The sequence below is a fragment of the Lates calcarifer genome, linkage group LG17 (genome assembly GCF_001640805.2).
Source record: "Lates calcarifer isolate ASB-BC8 linkage group LG17, TLL_Latcal_v3, whole genome shotgun sequence".
Lineage (NCBI taxonomy): Eukaryota > Metazoa > Chordata > Actinopteri > Centropomidae > Lates > Lates calcarifer.
Window position 1 is genome coordinate 11,749,196 of NC_066849.1, and position 14,526 is coordinate 11,763,721.

The 14,526-nt window shown below is 43.4% G+C and overlaps 1 protein-coding gene across 2 annotated transcripts in view; it reads right to left on the minus strand.

Moving 5' to 3' along the window:
- Positions 1–14,526, minus strand: part of tle5 (TLE family member 5, transcriptional modulator) — a 42,094-nt gene that overhangs the window by 25,568 nt on the left and 2,000 nt on the right. The window lies entirely within an intron of this gene.

The following is a 14,526-nucleotide window of genomic DNA, read 5'->3' on the forward strand; positions in this document are numbered from 1 at the left end:
GCCTTTGTCACAGGTTCTGCTTTTCTTCAGCTATTTTCTCCAAGTCATTGGGAACGGGTTCCTAGAGCTAAATTTTGGCTCTGCTCAGGAGGTAGTACTAAATGCAAGTTCCAGGTACTCTGAAGGGCTGCCCGCAGTGCTGGTGAATGAGGCTGGTCAAGCAGATGTTTTGTCACATCACAACAAGAATGTCTACAAAAAACACTGTCTGGTGCCTGGCAGAACTGGGGATACAACAAAGAGCCAAAAAGCATATTTTTAAAAAAAGAGAGGATGAAACAGCAACATAATAAAGGATCACAAAGCCTGCAGTGATGGACACTATTTAAGGGCAACATCAGTTTGTGCCGACCCCAGCGGTGCAATGGATTAAGCCTAAGTGTGAAAGAAAATCAACAATATCTGCAACACTACTTAGTCTGTTGACTGTCTGCAGCAGCTTAAATCACTTGCTTACCAAACAGCACCTAAAAATTAAAAGGTTGTTTGTTTTTTTTTAATTACTTCTATATCCCCTTTTGTAAAAATGCAGAGGAAACATGAGGAAGAACTGAGTACCAAAGACTCAAAGTTCTTAAAAGTTCAAGTAATAGTAAGCCGCAGTCAGTCACATTGTTAATGTCCTGCAATGGAAAAGGGTTTCAGAGTTACTTATCTGCCATGACGTCCACTGTTGTCCTGTGTAGCCTAGCAGTAGACTAGCCAGGGTTAGTGGTTTCATAGTGGCCATGTTCAATAGAAGGCACGTCAGGTAAAACTCTGCACCAAAATGCCACCCATGTCATGTCACAGCCAACTACATCATCATTCTTCTGCCTAGCCTGAATGTTGCTATTAGCCCCTATTGTAATTCTGTCCACAGTACATTCCCCAGGCAGCGGTGGATGGCCTGGTTGTGTGTTAGAGCACAGCAAGCATCAAACCCAAATAGGGACAAAATCTCATTATTTCTCAGCAGGCTGCATAATGGGTCAGGTGGGGGGAAGAAAAAAAATCGACATTTTCCCACTACGATTGAGCAGGCATAAAAAACCATCAGAAATCTGATTGCAGCGCTTACGGGAAGCCAGTCCGCCGCTGTTAGGAATGACCTGTCGCTTTGTACCCTGCTCCCCAGAGCTTGTCGCTGAGCTTCATTTTTTAACTACAAAAAGGCTGCTTCGCATTCACAGAACCATGGCCAGAGAATATGCTAAGCAACAGGATTGCTTCAGGTTGTAGGAACAGACCTCTTGCTTCAAAGGCTAAATTATTTTTTTGCTTTGTGGCTCAGTAAGCAGTGCTTGGCACTTACATGGTTAGGGGTTGGGGATGAATTGTCACTAAAGCCCCCCCAGGGTAAAGACATACTCACTGCGTTCTGTATCAGTCTGGATGTTAAATATTTTTAATTATATACAAAAACATTTAAGTTGGAAGAGAGAGGCTGACAGTTCAGAAGTCATTCAAAAAAAATGGAAAAAATAAACACAATCCTGCAAAACAGTGATGATCACAGTGACCTCAGCCATTACAGTTTAAAATCTCATGAGAAGTGATGACATTATCACGTGGCTGCCACACACAGAAACCCCCAATCCACACAAACCTAGCTGCTGCCGGGAGACAGAGGCTCTGACTGTAGAGCAGAGTAACCTTTTCCATTATCTCTCCAGCCAGCATGGCATGGACCAAACTCAGCAAACAACAGCTCAGCTATATGGGCTTGTGCCACACAGAGCCTGTGTCAACACAAGGCACTTAGCTTCAGGCAGCAGTGCAACTCACATTGCAGTAACTGCTCCCTGCTCTGGCATGGTTTCTGAATACTGCGTGTGTGTGATTTTTTGTGTGTGTCTGCATACAGGTTGCCCCCTGTGCCGGAGGGTAGAGTTGTTGCCCTAGATCCGATTTCCTCCCTGTGTAGCGCAGTATGCAAACGTTTAAAATACCAAAGTCTCTCTCAGTCAACAGCCCCAGGTCGGGCATCCTGTTCCACAGGGAACAGAAAGAAAGGCAGAGAAGACAAGACAGAAGAAGACAAAGATGACGGAAAGGAGGGCAAGAAAGGGAGAGCGAGAGCATTTTAAAGCCAGAGCACCATAAAAACTAAACAAAGGCCAGGAGGGGTGTATTGGACTTTTATGACTCAGTACAATAACTTTTCTGAGTAACTTCTGAGTAACACTATCTGAGTCTAGTTAAATCTGTTGGCAATTCTGGAAGTGGCAGCAAAAGGTAAAATATTTAAAACTGATCAAATTAAAAATTGAAATAACATAATGTGACAAAAGCATCAGGAAACTACATGATGGCTTAGTCTTCTGAGGACATTATCACTGATATCATGCCCATCTGTACTCCTAAACAACAATTCATATTAATTTATATTCTGATGTGATCTTCACAGTCATTATCGTTGTTGGGATCCAGCCTTTATGTGCTGAAGAGAAGTTGTAGAAAACATAACATTAAGTGGGAGCTGACAGCAAGTTTTGCAGCTGGGTAGCAGGCTGGAACGAACCATCAGCTTCTAACTGCCTAAGGTGACAGAACAGTTAAAATATTTTAACTACTGGATGTATCACTGGAGTGATGACAGACCCGTGTATAGTCAAGTTAATGTTGCAAAACTAACTTTGATAGTCACACAGACACAAACATATATGTAAAAGACTGCATAAAAACAAGTGGTTCAGTTTAGCTAATTAGGCAAAGTGAACTGTGATTGATGACACAGGCATAGTAAATGTGTTTATAGGGTAAATTACGTTAGGTTGAATAATTAACTTCTGTTAGCATAACCTGTCAGTGGTGTCAAATCGGAGCTGTGTTACATTTTTGTTCTGGTGATGAGGTGAAAAAAGAAAAACTGACAAGTAGTAGTAGTTTTGTTTTTGAGAAGACACTACACCGTGTTTTCTCAGCAGGCTGAATTGTTTTATTTTCAGAGACGTGTTGTCTATTGTGTACATGCTGCTCATCAGACCCTCTAGGACAAACCTTTGATGAGGTTTGTAGTGACTGAGCTTTTCTAGTATAGTTCAGTCTTATCGATGCTCATCACTTGTCATTTGGGCTTTCTTTACACTCCCAAACTGTATTTTGTACTCTGCACTTTCAGTTTGGTACTTCTGATGGGCTAAGTCATTACGACAGCAACACTGTCAATCAGGCAGTAGACTCTGCACTAAGAGCGAGGGACACAGTAAGGTTTTTAACATGAAAACGCTTGAAAAGTCTGACTAGGAAAACAGATTTCTAACATAGATCAGAACTTTACAGTGACAAGGATGAATTTACCAACCCCCAGCTCAAATGTGGCCATATTTGGCTGATTGCATTAATTTGCGAGCTCAGCTGGAGGTGACGTTGTGGCACACGCTACCTTGAAACCCTGGATGGGGAGGGAACAGGGATAATTTAAGTCATAGTTTTGTTCCTGAAAACACATCTAATACAGAATCCCTACACGCAAGTCGTATGAATTATTTTGCTGTGCTAATGTTGCTAATGTTGATGTTAAAAAATGTTACTGAGTAAAGTCTACCAGCAGTCAAGTTCACCACAAAATAGCCTAAATCTTGGATGCAACATCAAGCTATGTGCAGAAGTCTGAAGTAAATGCTCACAGTGCTACTCTGATACTTTTACCGCTACACAACCAGACTATGTGAGCCTCTCCCAGCTCCATGCAATATACACGGCTAACAATGTTTATTATCTCTCTCTCTCTCTCTCTGTCAGTGACCAAAACAAGGTGCTCTATGGGGGCCTGAGAACCCACAACAGATGGATGCCCATAATGTTAATGAAATACTGCCGTAATATTGTGACACATGCCATCTGCTGTGACAAAAAAAGGTGCCTACACGCTGTGTGAGTGAAAATGTGTTTGTGCAAGAGAGAGGCTTGGCTGATGTGTGTGTGTGTGTGTGTGTGTGCATGCTTTTGTTTGTGTTACAGAGGAATAGCCTAGACAGTGTGAATGTGCCTGAGAAGGATATGTATGTGTGTGTGTTAGAGCAAAAGGGAGACAGTGAATAGGTGTGTGTGCATCTGTGTGTAGGGTGTGATAAGACTCTATGCATGATGCTCGGCTGCCAGAGGAACAAATATTCACTGCCATGAATCATACACAAGGATACAACGGCCCACACACACACTCTCCCGCACATGCTAAATTTGCATAGTGTGCGTGCACACACACACACACACACACACACACACACACACACACACACATATATATATACACATACACACACAGCACCTAAATGTAGGACAATCTCTAATTTGATTCTGCCCTGCTCCTTTGAGACGTAATTAAAGCATTAAAAAGCTTTGTGCGCTGGTGAGGCAATTGAGACAGTCTTCTGCGAATAAATGGGATTCATCGTTTCAGGAAATTGCTGCCCCACCCCCATCCCCCACCCACAAACCTAAAGCCCACTCATAGTCACCCCCCACCACACACACACACACACACACACACACACACACACACACACACACACACACACACACACACACACACACACACACTCTTCCCCTTCCTGGCCTCATCATCTGGTCCAATCCATGTGAAATCTACTGTGAACCATAATGTCTATTTTAAATAAGAATCAGGCTAAGGCTGTTTCTGCTTCATAGATCAGTCGACAAAGGCGATGGGAAGGTATGGAGATTACAGAGGGGGGGTGGTCTTGGCTTTACACACAAACACACCACACTACGGTAATTCGACACACCAACAATACATGAATACACTACATATATCCAGTGGAGTATTTAGACACACAAGGAGAGTACATACACAATGCATTACAAACACAGAGACACACACAAACACAATAACAGCAGGATACATTGGAAAACATCCTCCTCAGTATAAATCCTGCCTGAGGGAAGTGGCAGTGTGGGGATTGTATTTCCTGGAGCACTGCCTGACTGTTTACATCTCAGTCGGAGTGTGTTTGCGTGTGGTATATGTGTGTGTGTTGGGGGCAGGGATGGAGCTTTGGCAGTGTAATCACTCACTAATGACTGGATGTTATCTCACTCCCACTTTTAAATGAATGCAGAAGATCCACACTGATGAACAGTTGGCCTATTTTTCAACGCCAGTCTGTCTGTTTGCTCCATAGCAACAGTCCCAAGGATGCCATTTGAGCCATCCGCCTCCTCTGTCCATCACAGACTCCCATTGCCAAGTTTGTGTGTGGAGGATAGATGCAGACCCATTATTACTCAAGGATAACACATTTTCTAAATGACTGAAAAGACAGGAAAAGCATTTCTGTTGAAAGCAAGATAATCATTAGCCTTTTTCAGTTGAGTTTGGTGACGCGATTAGAAATTGTAGGGCTACATTAACAGGTGTGAGTGCAATATATGTGTGGTTTTGAATAAATGCCTTTGTGAAAAGTGCTGAGAGCAGTTACAGTAAGTGGTGATATAAAGCTGTACAGCGGTACATTTGGAGTGATTCAACACAACTTCACAACGGAACGTGTCAACTCTCCAGATGCTTCCATTTTGTCAGCCCATTTTCTCTAAAATCTAAGTTTCTACACACAGAATTCACACTACTGATGGGGATAATTATGAGTGTTGATGAATACAACACGTGGAGTATGTGTTTAACATGTAGGCAAACCTCTTAGAGAAAAAAAATCCATCATGACATGATTCACCGAGCCAGACGCAGAGAGCTTAAGCCTTTTGCTAATACACCAGCACCAAACAAGATCACATCCTCCATCTAAGAATAGCTCCAACCAAACAATTCCATCTAAATATCCCGGATTAGTGTTTGGACTAAAGCGTATGTGCCCAGTGATCTGAGAGAGGGACAGGGCTAACTGGCTCACATCCAAGCTCACCCCAGCCAACTCTGTCTGGGCCAAGCAAGCCTTACTATGTTAGCTGCTCAGTGAGTGTGTGTGTGTTTAGTGTATGTGTATGTGTGAGGAGAGGCTGAGGAATAGGATTGTGTCTTCAGCCGCTCTGGACAGGGGCTTTAGAGCGTGCGGAGAGCCTAATCCTGTTTGGGCCAGGAATTTGATTTTGATTATTATCTCTCACGAACCAAGCCAAGGCTTACCCCCATTTCTGCAGTGTTATCCCCACAACACACACACAGACACACACAAACATACACACACACCTCCCCCTTGCAACCCAACAGATTTGACCTCGTTAAGACGCTTTAAAGGGGATTATTCTACTTTTATCACTTCGAGTGAAGTGCCCTTGCAAACATAGGCTTGGCATGGCTCACCCTCCCTCCCCAAACTGCAGAAGTATCTTGACCCCCCTGTGCAAGGCCAGCCAAGCGCACAGTACAAACACACACAAACATGACACTTAAGGCATACTGCCCTGCAAACACTGATGCACAAAAATGTTGTGGACTCTACCTACAAACAAACACACACAGGCATGTGCACAGCAGACACAAGGTGGGGACAGGCATCCCATAACACCAACACACACAAACACACACACACACACACAGGAAAAGAGTGCAGCGATTGCAAAGCTAAGGGAAATGGGCAATTTGTCAAGAGTGGGGAAAGTGGTGAGGCCGACATGGCTGTGGGTTTGGAGACCATAGCTGAGATTAAAGCCAGCCTCGCAGAAGGGGGGCTTTAAGATTACACCCAGTACGGTTGTGCAGATGATTGATGGCTGCTTGTAAAAACCAAGGTTATTACTTACAACGCCCGGCAAAGAAGGGAAGACAGGGAGGGAGGAAAGGAAGATTAGTCCCAAAGTTCGCAACAAATAAGTGGACAATGAAAGCTGAAAGCCGGAGTACCAGCATGTGGCTGACACCAGGGAACTTCTGTTTAATTTGCTCAACTGAGGTGACGGCACTAAAGTTCTTGTGTGCACATGTACTAAAAGTTTTAAAAGTTGGTGCTATTTTTTCCCCTGATTCCAATCCAACTCATTTAATTTTGATTATCTGGTAACGAGTCCCAGTGTAATCTTTACATTATGCTACAGTATAATGAAATTTCCGCACGTTTTAGGCTGCGTCCAGACTGCTAATAGTACTGTTGCTGTTACCATTGTTGTTTTGGTTTCAGACATGGGCGGACAACACTTAGGACAAAATCATTTGTTTGATGAATAGTTTATGACATACACATTCTGCTGATTCTCTCATGATCTGCTTTGAGATCTCGACAAGGTGTGATCAAAAAGCCAGAAACGGTTTCTGTTGTGAATGAGCAGAGCACAGCAAAGTAATGCACATGCAGCTGGTGCAAGCCATAACTGTTGTGAGTCTGTATTCCAAAATACAGTGGAAGGTGCACATATGAGATTTCATCTTGGAGCAGAAGCAACACCTTGTTGAAGTCTGCAAGGATCTCTGACAACAGGCCTCGGCTAACCTAACCTTCATGTTGAGGGTCGTCACTGATAAGGAGAAGTGTGTTGATGGCTATGACCAACAGACCAAACTGCAGTCTTTGCAGTGGAAGAACCCGGAGTCCTGGAGACTGAAAAAGGCACATCATGCTTGTCTTTTTCTCGTTGTGCACCATGAATATGTCACCCAGAGCCAGACAACACAGAGTTCTAGTGCATCGTCTTAGGGAGGACATTTGGTACCAACAACCTGAACTGTGGCACGATGGTAATAAGGTGCTCCATCATGACAACATGCATTTTTACATGCAAACTTTTCGCCACAACAACACAATAATCACTCCCCACCTGCTCTATGTCTTGGATTTGGCTCCTTCCTACTTCTTCCTCTTCCACAAAAAGAAATCCAAGTTGAGGGGTCTCCGTTTTGACACAGTGGAGAAGATCCAGCACGTGTCACAGATGGTGTTTGACACACTCACAAAACGGAACAAGTGGCAGGAGTGCTGGTAGAGGTGTTTTGCTGCACAAGGCAGCCAAATTTAACTAAGGTACTGCTTGTTATAGGTGCAATCAGAGATTGCACCTATAACAAGCACAAGTAGTAGCATCCTCATGTCAATGCAGCTCCTAGCATTTTTTTTAAACACTGTTCTAATTATGGTCTTAATATCCCCCAAGGTTGAGGAGATTTCATCAGCCTGAGTAACACAGTAGACAGGGTGTCCTGGTTAGATATCAAGAATTTTTAATAAGGACAGAACTGGTTGCACTCTGGACTAGCAGGGCACCGACCTCACAGCAGGGTGATGACAATACCTGCCAACATGTATTCTGACTACAACGCAATAGAAAGCAGGTCCATCTCACAGTAGACAAACTCCTCCCTCCTGGGAGGTTTTCATGGTCTTGTTGTGAATCCCTGTGGTCTCTGAATGGGATCTTAGTGAGGATGAGGTGACGCATTTTTTCAGTTGAGGCATTACTGCTCTTAGGCACGCAAACCGAGCAGCTAATTCTCTTGTCTGGACTGGTGCAGTGCCTTGCATTTTGGCAGGTCTAGGGGCCCTGGCTGGGCAAGGCCAATCAAGCAGCCCCCCCGTCGAGCTGCTTTGTTCCAGCCCATCGCACCGTTCTGCTCTGAGGAAGGGCTGCACCACCCTCCCTCCTTCCCACCTCCCACACACTCCTGAATACTGATGCAGACACTCCACTCCACACACCCCCCCTGTGTTCTCTCCCACACAAATACAAACACACACACACAATCACACACACACCACCCAATGAGCTCTTGCCTGTGTTTGTTAACGTGCATGTAAACACACACAGGCACAAACTCATTACCATTCAACTTTTTTCTCTCCACGCACAACAGTCATGCACCTTCAGTCATGCACACGCACATGAACGCACGCGTGCACACACACACACACACACACACAAATCTGCACATATGCTGAAAGAGAATAATGTATACAGACAACAAAAGGCCATCCCACACAAACAAAGCTGTCAATTGCTTATGAATTCATCAGATGACAGCCTATACTACATTCCACCCCCACATCAATATGCACGCCTCGTCCATAAATGCAGCAGAAACACACACATACAACATATCCACATCTGTAGCTCCTGCAGACCAAAAACCTGGTAAAACTCAGCTGACATCTGTTTTTATTTACATCCATGTTCTTTCTGGTGAATCTGCAGCAGTACTTTATGAAAAGCTAAGTGGCCCAGAAAGACAAGGAGGTAGACATATAATGCAGCTGGTGAATCTTATTTCCATCAAGATTTAAACGGAGGCCATACTTTCTATGTTATAATTGACTGATTAAATTAATAATTTTTTGGGTCATTTTAATTTCTGTGAAAACCTTTCAGCTTAATTAATTTACATATTTTGTTTCATAGTATTTTTTTTCTAGTAACTGTTTTAAACAACACAATAAGCCGTCCTGTATTCTCTTGGCCTTGCCTGTAACATATGATTTTGACACTCCTTGTTTATGTTTTCTTGTAATCGATTAATGACATTTACTTTGCACATTTCTAAACAGTCGAAGTAGGTTTCTCTTCAGTTATTTCTGTGCAACCCAATAAATAACCACACAGTGAAAGTCCTCTAACTGATTGACCCAGCAGGTGACTCTATCATTCATAGAATGGTGACATATTTTCTGTCGACTTGATTCAGTATTTCCATCAAGCCAGAGGCTGCTCTGGTGTACGCAGTGAACTCCAAAGGGATGGTGCAGAGAGCATGTGTGTGTCTGTTTCGCTTTAGCTATACTCACACTAATGCATCCATAGCTATATAATGTGGTGCACCAAACACCGACCTTCTCAGATACATCCTCCAAAAAGAAGTCATTTGAAAAAATTTGAAAATGCTGACGTACAACTGTCATATATTGTATCTGAGAGTCAGTATCATCCAAACCAGAGAATCTTGACTTGCTGACACACTACACTCTTGATGTTTGCTGTACAAACAACTAACCAGAAACAACAACAGAAATGCTGTAAAGTGGCTAGATCACATGGTCTATGCATGACCAACTGACTTATGGTGCGTTCCAGTTGTACTCGGAAGTCGGAATGTCTGAGTTCCAAGTCAGAAATTTCAACTGCAATGCACCCCGAAGTCAGAATTCCAACCACCCCACCAACCCTGATCTCGGAAATCAAGATGGCTGCTACACGCATCAATAGTTCAGAACACTCTGTTTTACTGTTTATAGCAGTTATGTCCTATTTTTTCCACATTAAGTCAGTCATACAGATAATACTGTTATATATATTTATCTGTGGACACGTTGCTACACTGTTTGTATGAGCAAAATACCACGTAGAGTGTTATTATCTACAGTTGCTGCTAACAGTAGTTAACAATAACAATGGCGTTCACAGCTTAACGTTTCTTTTTTCTCAAACAGTTAAAATTTGAGAGGCGCTTTATGAATGTCCCTCCCAGTTCCGATTTCTGACCTCCAATGTAAATGAAACGCACCATAATACCACAGACCAAAGTGACACTGTTTTCCTCCCAACCAGGGTCAAAACATGGGGATAGAAATTTAATTTAAGTTTAAACAACATTTAATTTATGTAACTGACCTGACTAAGAGAGAAAGAGAGCGATCAAACAGAGATGACAAATGTTCAGAAATTAGGTTTGGCAATACATCAGTATATGGTGTGATATAATATCAATCTGAAGTATTGCAAGAAACTTTCTGGCTTGGTATATCGATACAAAATCCAAAAAAAGTCTAATGGAAACAGACTTGGCAAATAAATCTCGACATACATGAAGCATGTGAACTGAACACTTCTGCTCCACTGAAGAGATAAAATACTGCAGTAGACAAAAACATAAGGCCTTTCCTAAAATAATACTTGAGACACACATAAATGACATATTTCAGTCACATTTCCATATAATTTTTGTTTGTTAGAGGTTTGACTGGTTCCATCGTCTTCTGCAATGGATTAATGGCACTTTACTGGAGAATTAGCACCACTGTGTGTCTGTTTATCTCAATGAAGCGACACTTAATATTAAATTAACAGTAGTGGACGGAAACACACATTAATTATTTTCTGGATAGAATTAATTTTCTGGATTTGTGGATGTCCTGCAACAACAGTCTCAGGTAATAAGTCAAACACAGGTTGATAGCAGATATACTAGGCTGCCCTGCGGCTCAGGGGTTAAGACACTGACGAAGAGCGGCAACATCCCCAGTCCAAGTTCAGCTGGGGACCTTTGTTGAGTTTCTCTCTCACCCATTTCCTGACATCTGTCTCTGGCACTATCGTATAAGGGCATAAAATACCCCCCAAAAAATTAGAGGACAAAGTGCATATCCTGGGGTGCACAGGTCTTCTATAATAGAGTATTTGAATGTGTATTCATATGTATCTTCTTGGGTCCAAATCAGTGAGTGTGTTCAACAAGAGAGGGGCTGCACCAGTCTACACCCCTCCTTTTCAACCCACCCCAAAGCATTTTGACAATCATCCACTGTGGCCCTTCACAAAAATCAACATCACCTGTGACCCATGGCCTCAACCCTGCCACTCAAAAGCAGGGCCTCCTGCAGGGGGGGGAGTGTTTGGTGGGGGGGGGACTCTGTTTGTCATGCTAATCAGCTGGCCTAACCTTAATGACCCAGACATCTGCTGGCCTGCGTGTGTCAAGCCCCACATTCAATTTGTTCCCCACATACAAAAAGCAGATAAGACCCTTGAGGCTGGTAAGAATGTCTGTCTCTCTCTCTCTGTGTGTGTGTGTGTCCTTGTTGTTGTATGGGTAAAAGGGAAAAATCCTTTTATTTCTATGCATGTACTAGAAAAATAATTACCAGCAGAGAGCAGAGCCAAGGTGTATGTCTGTTCATTCTATGCCGTACTCATGCTTTCTTGTGTGTGCACACACACTAATGTCCAGTTCCCCCTCACTAACAAACACACAGGCAGGCTCATTGCTCACACACACACACACAAACACGTGTATGTGTGTGTGCTTGCTGCAGAGCCATGGAGCGAGGGGGTGGGGGGGAGTTTGTTTAATGGGCGAGACAGGGGACCATGGGGATTAAGCTCCCCCCAGCTGGAAGCTTTAGAGGAAAGGCTGGGGGCTGTTCTGTTAATTCAAGTGGGCTTAATAATGCCTGTGCACCCTCTGCCCCTGACCCTCCCACCACTACATCAGATCTGGGAGGAAACGCATGATAAAGGGAGACAAGGAGGAGGAGGGGGGAGTGTGTCTGTGTGTGTCAAAGTGTGTGTGCGTACAACCTGTGGCCATCTCTTAACAGTCGAGCATGGGCTCAGGGGACTTGAGAGATTTCGCCTCCATATTACTTGTGCTACTCTCCGGCTTTGGCACCAAGCCTTTCTGTTGCTCCACTTTCACGCCACAGCCAGCTTTGTTGAAGCTGCATTAGGATTAATCAACACCCAAACAATATGGCAAATGCTATCAACTGGGTCAGGCTCTGTGCCACTATCAAATGAGGCCTTTTCCTCTTAAACCAATGAACTGTGCCCATAACCTGCGACGGTGGATTAAAATGCACCCATTAAAAAAAAGACATGAATCTCTGTTAAACCATGGTATTCTTTGTGTCTAAATGGGACATCTATCTGAAATAAACACAATTGTTCTTTGTCATTTTTGCTTCCTAGATATAATAACTAAATAATTAAAAATACATAAATTCCAGCAAATCCGTACCCATACAGTACATGACTGGAAAGATAACTGCAACCATCCAAAAGAGAGAAAAAATGGACTGGCCCAGTGTTAGACAGGAAAATCTTTCTCTCGTGTCTGAATACGAAACAGCTAAAAGCCGACTATCCTGTGCCATTAGGACCTTTCACATACATTTTACATAAACAAAATAAATTACCTAAAGTGTCCCAGTAAAGCTTTTACGATTCACACAGGAAATGATTTAACAGTATTTTAATGCAATGTGACCACACATCACCACCACCAATACAGCTTCCTGGGCAAGTCCTCTGCCGCTGGAAATTAGATGCATCATGCATGAGAGGATCCTCGATTGTGCATATCCATAGGGGGAAATGTAACGCTTTTCTTCACTTCATATGCCAGTCTGGAACTTTAACGCTAATGTTAGTGCAGCGTGAACAAAGGAAAATAAAACGAAAGCAGATTCAGTGGTGACTGAGTGAGTTAGAGAGATCCATCATCTGTCATTATGAGTCAGTGCTGTTACTCTCTCATGCTCCAGCTCCTTATCTTTGACACACATATCTATATGGGTGTCACACATTCTCCCCATCCTCGGGGCCCTGTGACAGCAGCAGCAGCAGCAGCTGAAGAGACGCAGGATTTGAAGAGGGAGGATGTACATATACGCAGTAGTTATTTTTAAAGCCATGGCAAAGGGTCGGGGGGGGTACACAGGGCTGGGAATGGCTGGTTGTGGTGGGTTAAGACTGAACCAGCAGCAGCACCGGTGAAGAGACATGCTAAATTCCCAAAACCCATTTTTAATCCTGTGTGCCGGCTCTTAATACTCCAATCAAGCAGCATAAGGGCACTCAATTGGATTAGAAAAATAACCTCCTATCAGAAGGGCAGGCAGAGGGGCGGTCAGGAGTGGAGTGGCCCAGCTGCTCTCACCTTGGAGAAGGTGACTGAGTTCTCACCTCCATCAGGAGGCGAATGCTTCACCACTTCACCCAGAGGAGTGCTGATATGTTGTCCCAGTAATTCCCCATTATTGTCAGCATTGCAGGAACATAATTAAAAATGCTACTGACCAACAGTTTGTGGTTCAGTTTAGGATATTAAATTCTACCAGTTATTTATGTGACGTGCCAATCAGCGCTTTTTGTCTGCATCTGTAATTTGGAGGGCAAGGGGCAAAAGATGGATCCAACAACCTACATACATTTATCTACACCTGGACTAGGCTTCACTTTCCACCAGCGCAAGTGAAAATGCTTCTCGAGGGAATTAAATCACATCCCAGAGAAAATGAATAAGGCCGAGCTTCACATTTCACTGCATGCAGTGCATCCTCAACATCAGATTTTATTTAGAGACAGATATTTGAATGAGGATATTCCTGAGGAGAACACGACATGACAGAACAGTAGCAGACTTTTTGATCTGCAGTTGGAGTTGTTCAAATAAATAATAAGAAAAATACTTTTACGTGCTCAGTTTCGTAACACTCAAGTTCAACTTGTGGGACGCACCGTTAATACAGGATTTCACTCTTCTCACAAGCAGGGCTGAGACCAGAGGTTCTCAAATCCTCACATCCTGCTCCCACACATCAGCTGGCTCACATCAGCAGCAGCTCCACAGCACAGCACAATCGGGCTGCCACACAGACTGACTGCCAAAGGGCAAACCATTCATGTCACAAAAGACATTCAGGTTCTAGCTTCAGCAAACAACTCTGCCCCTTTCAGCAGTATAAGAACTAGTGGTGGCGACAAGACGTTGCTGGAGAAAATCAGAGGGCACAGTCCCTGGCAGCAGAGCAGCCTTGTTGCTGTTGTGTTTACCTGTGCCACACTTACACAAATACCTCTTTGTTATATTCGCCCTTGCAGGAGAAAAGTAAAACCAAACCAAAACTGGGAGGTGTAAATATGAGTAGG